At 43.0% G+C, this 9,377-nt stretch overlaps 1 pseudogene; it reads right to left on the reverse strand.

Annotated features, from left to right (window-relative positions):
- Positions 1 to 3,840: 3,840 nt before the first annotated feature.
- Positions 3,841 to 3,967, reverse strand: LOC133068742 (U4 spliceosomal RNA; annotated as a pseudogene).
- Positions 3,968 to 9,377: the final 5,410 nt, after the last annotated feature.

A 9,377-nucleotide genomic window follows, 5' to 3' on the forward strand; every position in this document is an offset into this window, starting at 1 on the left:
CTTAATTTAAATCTGTGTGTGAGAGTATATGTTTTGAAAGGGTGTGGTTTCCTGTCTGGGTTGTTTGGAAACATTCTGACAAAGCCAAATTCACTTCTCTGATATCCTAATTCAGCAAGGAACAGGTGCCTAAAATAGCACAGAAAAGGATATTCCTATACATATAATCAATTTAAATCAACTAAGAACAGTGATTTTAAAAAGATTTCTAATCTGCATTCTCCTAATTCCCTTTTAGAGATAGTCTACACAATTAGCTGAATTGGAAAATGTAGCAACACTTCACATACTTTTCACTCATTCATTCATTAATCCTCAGCAAATATTTCTTCTTTGGTGGCTCAGACAGTAAAGAATTGCCTGCAACGCAGGAGAGCCAGCCAGGTTCTATCCCTGGGCCAGGAAGATCCAGTAGAGAAGGGAATGGCAACCCACTCCAGTATTCTGCTTGGGAAATCCTATGGACAGATGAACCTGGTGGGCTGCAGTTCATAGGGTCTCACAACTGAGTGACTAACACTTAATTTTTTACAAATATTTACATATCTCTTAGTATGTGCCAGAAATAATGTCTTTTAATTTTTTTTCCAGTTTTTCTTTTTCATACTCCTGCTTTTGTTAGGTATGAGGCCATATTCAGATGACTCAAGCATACTTGTAAAACTGAAATATAGTTGATTTACAACACTGTGTTAATTTCTGCTAAATAAAAAAATAATTTTAAAAGAATACCTTTAAAATATGGTACTAAAACCAGAATGCTCTCTTACTAAGGGAGAAACCCCTGGGTTTCTCTGGGTCACCCCTCACATGACAGTGTCAGGAGGAACAAAGAGATATCCAAGTACTTTCTTACTCTTCACCATCCCCACCCCCCACAAGGGAAGTACAGTTCCGGCTGGACTTAGCAATAGTCAGAGAAGCACAAGCTAAGAGAAGTTATTCTTGTAATGACCAACTTTTAGACAGTCAGTCCAGGACACAGCAATAATAGACAAAAAAACATAATAATATAACATTTAATAAGTAATTATACACATATTATTGCTTTAACCTAAAAAATAGGTACTGATGGAAATTATATTATTCTGCATTATTTCTCTTTCTGTTATATAAATGTTATTATTTAAATAAAACAACAACAGAATTTGTTGAGTGGCAACCAGTAGTAATTAACAGGAGTAAAATGATGCATGAGAAATATGTAACAATATTTTTAAATGTATCTTGTGTCCTCTGATATAGCAATTTAGCTAATTTAAAATCATTTACTAAACATCTAGATTTTGTAGGCTGTAATGGTGCAACTATTCTGTGTCATACTGTAATGGTGCATACATGACTATGAGCTTGTCAGAACACACAGAAGTGTACAACACAAAGAATGAACTCTAACGTTAGCTATGGACATTCAGTGAGTGAGTGAAGTGAGTGAAAGTCGCTCAGTTGTGTCCGACCCCTTGCGACCCCATGGACTATAGTCCATGGAACTCTCCAGCCCATAATACTGGAGTGGGTAGCCTTTCCCTTCTCCTGGGGATCTTCCCAACCCAGGGATCGAACCCAGGTCTCCCACTTTGCAGGCGGATTCTTTACCAGCTGAGCCACAAGGGAAGCCCAGCTATGGACATTAGTTTTTTTTAAATGTTAAGTCCCTCTGCATTTAATAACTTTTTTTCCTTCAGCATATTTTGTCTTGTAATTAGTACAACACTGTGGCTCTCTTACAGTCACTGTTTGCAAGATATGTCTTTCCCATTCTTTTACTTTCAACCTCTTTGAATCTAATGGACTTTTTTTTAAAATCCAGCCTGACAATCTGTGAATTTTGATTGGAGTGTTTAATCCATGCACATTTGGTGTTCTAACTTATCTAGCTGGAAGTATCTCTGCCATCTGGATATTTATTTTCTATATGACTCGTGTTTTGTTCCTCTATTCCTCCTCTATCGCCTCTTTTTCAGTAAGTATATATTTTGTTATGTATCATTTTCACTTTTTCATGGACCTTTGGACTATGGTTTTAGTTATCTTCCTGCATGCTAGGTCACTTCAGTCATGTCTGACTCTTTGCATTCCCATGGACTGTAGCCCGCCAGGTTCCTCTGTCCATGAGATTCTCCAGGCAAGAATACTGGAGTGAGTTGCCATTTCCTTCTCCAGGGGATCTTCCTGACCCAGGAATCAAACCTGGGTCTCCTGCATTGAAGGCAGATTCTTTACAATCTGAGCCACTACTATTTTACTACCACACACACACACACACACACACAAATGTCCTGTTCCTTTCTGCTCCACAACACCATAGGGTATTAGTATCATTACTGTTTCCTTTCCCTGTAATATCTGTCTGCCTTTGTCAAGCCCACAGGACAATAATGCCTGGTGTCAGTCCAGTGCGATGACATCAAGCTAAATATCCTCTCAACAAAAACGAGCAGGTTTTCAGACTTGTGGTAATTCATTTCCACCTCTCCAAAAATGTCCACACACTTCATATCTATAGGCTTGTTAATCAGGTTGTCTGCATCTATAAATTCATCAAATGAGCTACATCTAAAAGATCCACTGTTTTATAAACTCTTCATTTTGAAACAATTACAGATTCAGGAGAAACTGCAAAGCAATGTACAGGGAAGTTTCATGTTGCCTTCACCCTGCCTACACTGAGGTCAGCACCAAACACATCGCCAGGACAACACTGCTACCAAAAATGCACACTGGACCACCAGAGACTGTCTGGATTTCATGAGCTGTCTGTGCATGGGTGCCTGCTCTATGCTGCTTGTTTTAACCACAACCACCACCATCCCCCAAGACATTCACTCACACTCAGCCTTTCCCACAGGGCTCCCTCCTGTCAGCCCTTCATAACCACACCCATCCTGTGCCCCACTCCCTGACCCGGCAACTAGTGATCTGATCTTCATCTCTGTAATTACATTACTTCACGAATATTACATACATGTAATCACAAGGTATGTAAGCTTTCAGAACTGGCTTTTTTCACTTGGCACAGTTTCCCTGAGATTTCCGCAAGCGGCTGCACATCCCAGTGGCTCATTCCCTCTTGGTGCTGAGTGGTGTCCAGGGTATGGATGGATCACAGTCTGCTCAACCATCACTCACTGAAGGATACCGTCATGGACAAACCTGCTATGAGTGTCTGTGTACCAATCCCAGCATGGAAATAACTCCTCACTTCTCTGGGATAAATGCCCAAGAATTCAAAAGTGAATCCATGTTTAGTTCTGAAAGAAACTGCCCACCTATTTTCCAGGGAAGCTGTACCACTTTACATCCTCACAGCAATGACTGAGGAATCTAGACGCTCTGCGTCTTCAGTATTGTCCACAGGTTACCCTTTAGCCACTCCGATGACTAAGTATGTAATTGTATCTTAGATGGTTTTAGTTTACATTTCCCTAATGGCTAATGATATCAAACAGCTTGTCAGATGTGTGTGGTTTTTTTTTTTTTTGCGACACCACAAGATCTTCATTCCTGATCAGGAACTGAACCCGGGCTCTTGGCCCTGAAAGTGCAAAGTCCTAACCACTGAACTGCCAGGAAATTCCCCCATTTTCCCAACAAATTTTTCTTTTCTGTTATTTTGAGAGTTCTTTAAACAGTCTAAATATAAGCACTTTGTTGGATTCCTGGTTTGCAAACATTTTTTTCCAGTAAACAGCTTATCTGAATCCTTTCAACAGACTCTTTTCCAGAGCAAAGTCTGTTTTGATGAATTTAAACTTATCAATTTTGCCCTCTTATGAATCACATTTTTGGTATCAAGTTTAAGAGTTCCCAGCCCTGTTCTAAGTCCTGAAGATCTTCTCTTACATTTTTTTCTAGAAGTTCTATAGTTTTACGTTTTACATTTAAGTTTGTCTTTTTTTTTTTTTCAATTAGCAATAATCGCACCTCGTAAACCTCACTGGTTACGATACTGCCACTGTGCATAGCTCATCTATCATTCTTCAGTTCAGTTCAGTCCCTCAGTTGTGTCTGACTCTTTGTGAACCCATGGACTGCATCACACCAGGCTTCCCTGTCTACCACCAACTCCCAGAGCTGGCTCAAATTCATGTCCATTGAGTCGGTGATGCCATCTCATCCTCTATTGCCCCCTTCTCCTCCTGCCTTCAATCTTTCCCAGCATCAGGATCTTTTCTAATGAGTCAGTTCTTCGCATCAGTTGGCCAAAGCACTGGCTTCAGCTTCAGCATCAGTCCTTCCAATGAATTATCAGGGTTGATTTCCCTTAGGATTGACTGGTTTGATCTCCTTGCTATCCAAGGTAATCTCAAGAGTCTTCTCCAACATCTCAGTTCAAAAGCATCAATCTTCAGCACTCAGCTTTCTTTATGGTCCAACTCTCACATCCATACATGACTACTGGAAAAACCATGACTTTGACTTTGTGGGCAAAGTAATGTCTCTGCTTTTTAATATGCTAAGTTTGTCATAGCCTTTCTTCCAAGGAGCAAGTGTCTTTTAATTTCATGGATGTAATCACCATCTGCAGTGATTTTGGAGCCCAAGAAAATAAAGTCTGTCACTGTTTCCATTGTTTCCCCATCTATTTGCCATGAAGTGATGGGACCAGATGCCATGATCTTCATTTTTTGAATGTTGAGTTTTATGACAGCTTTTTCATGCTCCACTTTTAGTTTCATCAAGAGGCTCTTTAGTTCTTCTTCACTTTCTGCCATAAGTGTGGTGTCATGTGCATATCTGAGGCTACTGATATTTTTCCCAGCAATTTTGATTCCAGTTTGTGCTTTATCCAGCCTGGCACTCCGCATGATGCATATAAGTTAAATAAGCATGGTGACAACATACAGCCTTCACATACTTTTTTCCCAATTTGGAATCAGTCTGTTGTTCCATGTCCAGTACTAACTGTTGCTTCTTGATCTGTATACAGCTTTCTCAGGAGACAGGTAAGGTGGTCTGGTATTCCCATCTCTTCAAGAATTGAACAGATTTCTCAGGAGACAGGTAAGGTGGTCTGGTATTCCCATCTCTTGAAGAATTTCCCATCTCTTGTTTGTTGTGATCCACAAGTCAAAAGCTTTAGTGTAGTCAATGAAGCAGAAGTAGATGTTTTCCTAGAATTCTCTTGCTTTTTCTATGATCCAACCGATGTTGGCAATTTGATTTCTGGTTCCTCTGCCTTCTCTAAATCGAGCTTGAACATCTGGAAGCTCTCGATTCACATACTGTTGAAGCCTAGCTTGGAGAATTTTTAGCATTACTTTGCTAGTGTGTGAGATGAGTGCAATTGTGTGGTAGTTTGAACTTTCTTTGGCATTGCCTTCCATTGGGATTGGAATGAAAACTGACCTTTTCCAGGCCTGTGGCCGCTGCTGAGTTTTCCAAATTTGCTGGCATATTGAGTACAGCACTTTAACAGCATCATCTTTTAGGATCTGAAATACTCAACTGGAATTCCATCACCTCTGCTAGCTTTGTCCATAGTGATGCTTCCCAAAGCCCATCATCATTTTTAAACTACCCAAGTGGATAAGTTACACCTCTCTCAGAGAAAATAGTTCTAAAGCAAAGATGTAATTTGAACTTGTGGGAACAGTTTTAGTTGAGAAAGTTGCCCTTATCTGATGACTTAACTTTTAAACAGTCATTAAAAAATGAGTCATCTTCTCATCATATGAGTTTTTGCCTCAACCTAAATGTAACAGCAAACAAATTGGGTGCAGTTGCTCCATCTTTTCCTAGGTTTTTTACATATCATCAAAGACCATTAAGCAGTTCTGAAGAAATAGCATACAAATATTCAGACCTCTTTTCTCCATTCCCATCCTCAGTGTGTGTTCAAATCAGAGAAGGACATGCCTTTTTTTTTTTTTTTTTTTTAAGGACATGCCTTTTATCTGCACTTTGGAAAGAGGATTTGGCGGGTGAGGGTGCAGGGAATACTATTTTATGTCAGGTCAAAGTTTTAACATCACATGATGCCTGAGAACAACGCCAGCCATTGGGTCGACAATCTCTTTGCATTTCTATAAATGCAAACATTGCACTAAGTGCTTCTAAACATTTTGAGGAAGCTGAAAAGTAACCAAACACTTGCATTAGGAAAGCATCTCAGGTGAATCTTTTTAGGAGTGTTGTGTTTGAGGTGTGCAGGCATGTAGCATGGGAGACCATTTCAGTTTCTTCACTCAGACTAACTGGGATTCACATGTGCTCTGTCTGCTGAACAGGCAGATAAACAGAGTAGGACAAGATATCAACAACCCTGCACTGTTTGCTTACTGAGATATCATTTAAACCTTCACGGAAACGAACGAGTTAGTAGCTCAGTCATGCCTGACTCTTTGCGACCCCAGGGACTGTAGCCTGCCAGGCTCCTCCATCTCTGGGATTTTCCAGGCAAGAATACTGGAGTGGGTTGCCATTTCCTTCTCCAGGGAATCTTCCTGACACAGGGATCAAACCCAGGTCTCCTGCATTGCAGGCAGACTCCTCATGGTCTGATCCACGGAAATGAAGATGATCTGAAATGTCAATTTTCAAATCAAAACACTCACAGCTGGGTAGAAGACTTCTGCTGCCCTGATCTGACGCACCCCTGACCTACTGCAGAAGCAGGATGTCGGACAAGCCCTGACAGGATCAGATCTAAGCCACACGGCCCAACACGTCTGCCAGGGAGATTTCCTCTTTCTTTCCCACGTGGCACATTATTGCAACTTCTGGATTGGGAAATGTAACCTTCCTCAGTTTCACAAAGTAGTCGGGCAATAAGGTCGTATTGCATTCCTGTGGCCTGCCAGAGAGTCTTCCACACCAGCTAGTCTCAATTGCGTATTGGTGTCTTTAGCGGAGATGGGGGACTTTTGATTGACTGGGAAATACCTGCCTATCTCAGCCCCAGTCGGTGGGCTCCCCCTCTGCACTTCCACAGCCCCTTCCCCGTGCCCTGCGCCCAGTTCGTTCTGGGTGCTGCACTCTAGGCTCTGTTTGGGCCACCTGCTCATCCTGATCCAGTCCTCCAGGTCCCCGTGCATCTTTTTGTTTGTTGTTAAAATTTCATGGTCATTCTGTCTTTTTCAGTGAGGTCTGGGCAATGCCGCCACTGCTATTGCAATTGTTTTCATGTTAATTATCTGAATCCTTAGAAAGCATGATCATAATGTTCCCAATGTTTAACACTTTAACCAGCACTATCTCAACACAAAGCACACAGTTAGCCAACAGTCAACACTGAATTCTTAATGCTTGGGTTGCACCACCCTTAACTACACACTTAAACCTCCCAGGCTGGGTGATGCAACAACGGTGCCGATTTACTCTGACCTGCAAATTGTGGTGCCACCAGCGGTCAGCGCAAAGAGTGACAACTGGCACAGAAGGCAAATAACCCACACAAGACCCATGAAACACTAAAATGGTGTTGTTTCCAGCCCCTATTTGGGGCCAGGGGACCATCTTACGGGCTTTGTACTCCCCTTCACCCAACCTTCAGTACCCATCACCAGAAGCCAGGGTTTCGTGTCCCAGGGTGAGGTTTCTTGGGACACAGGATATTAAGTGCTAGAATGAGGACACGCCATGCCAAGGTAGTCAATGAGTCCCTCAGGAACACCACAGAAGAGCCCTCTAGGGGGCCCTGGGCCAGGATGACCCCGCTCTCTGGCTCCAGTGGAACCTTTCTGGACAACCAGGGGGAGACGGATCAGGGAGCAGATAAACGGGCATGCCTCCTCCTCCTTCTCAGCTACATCCCCACTTCATCCCCAGACCAAAAGTTGTAACTGTCCACTGCCTCCTCACTCCCCAAAAAGAAGAGGGGCAGACTCTGAACCTGGAGAGCGCAGTGTACAGACTTCCTCAGACATCGCTACTCAAGGCACAGAGGAGAACTGCCCGCAGCAGCACCTGCCATGAACACAAAGCACTGGTCTTCACTATCCACTATTTTTCTGTATTAGATGCCACGGGCCATTCTGCATGTTTGGGATACAAGAAAGACTAGAGAGAACATCTCTCTCTTCAAAGAATCTCTCCTCCTAGAGAAGGAGACGATATACGAGATAAGAACCAGAGAGCGAGATGGAGAGAGCAGGTGGAGACAAGGGAAGCAGAGAACAAGGAGGTTTGCTTGGATGGAGGCTTGGGGAAGGCATTCCCAGGAGGCAAGTCGGTGGGAGGGTAACATCTGACACAGAAAAATATGGACCTGACAATAAGTCCCTGTTTTTCAAAGTGCTTGGAGCACATTTCAAAGGGTGCCACCACTTTGAGGGCAGGAGCTGGTATTTCCCATGAGCAGTAAGGAGACCCCCACCAAGAGTGCACGTGACTGTATGCGGTTGAGAAGAAGGGGAGGCAAGCCTGGCAGCATCCCCGCCAGCCTAGAGGGCTAGGTTTCTCCGTGACCAGACGGTAGGGGCGCTGATCCCCATGCCCCATGCAGTCTGGACTGGAGACGGGTCTGGCAAGTCCATGACAAAGAGCTGACCAAGCAGAAGGGCAGGGGGGAAAATATTTCAGCAAAAATATTTAACCCACTGAAGATAATTTATATCTGCATACAAACAACCTGCTGATTAAAACGGATTGTTAACTGCTCATTAAAAGAAGGTCTGTCCTCCAGGACCTATACTTTGGAGCACTTAGTTACCACTGAATTGGAATCACAGTATCAGCAAAGTAGAGAAAGGCTGCATTTATTTATATGCTATAACTTTACTTCTTTGACTAAGTAAATTTATACCATTCACATTGGTGGAGATGCTGTCCATGGACTCCACGTGGGGTCTGCTGGCAGAGCCCACAGGATGTGCTGAGAGAAGAGACACCAGAACAGGGCAAGAGAGAAGCCAAGGAAAATGCTAAGATTTTTTATTTAAGCTACTGAAAGTGTGGAGCCTCCATCAAGTAAGATCATATACCGTGTGGAAAAGCAGGTTTTGGTAGCTGATGTCAGCAGCTAGTTTTGGTGTGTTGTGCAAGAGGCTCGTGTGGATGTCCATGGAGAAACACACGGTCAGTGTGGGAAATGTGATTGGACTTGAGGTCCAGGGTGAATGCAGAGATCATCAATGTGAGGTTCTCTCTGAAGCCATTGGTGGTGAGCTCACACAGCAGGGGCTGTGAATGCACAGAAGAGACCCAGGATGGAGCATGCCAGGGTCAGAAGTTAGGGAGAAGCAGCCTAGGCGACTACTAATGAGGAACCAACAAGACGGAGGACAGTGTCTTAGAAGCCAAGTGAGGCTGATGTTTGAAGGAGGAGGGACTGATCAACTGTGAACCATGGCAAATGCTATCAACTGGCTAAGAATGACAACTGACCAAATGGACACCCCAAATCCTCACAAAAGCTACGTTAAACCAGTTTGTAA

The sequence above is a fragment of the Dama dama genome, chromosome 13 (genome assembly GCF_033118175.1).
Source record: "Dama dama isolate Ldn47 chromosome 13, ASM3311817v1, whole genome shotgun sequence".
Lineage (NCBI taxonomy): Eukaryota > Metazoa > Chordata > Mammalia > Artiodactyla > Cervidae > Dama > Dama dama.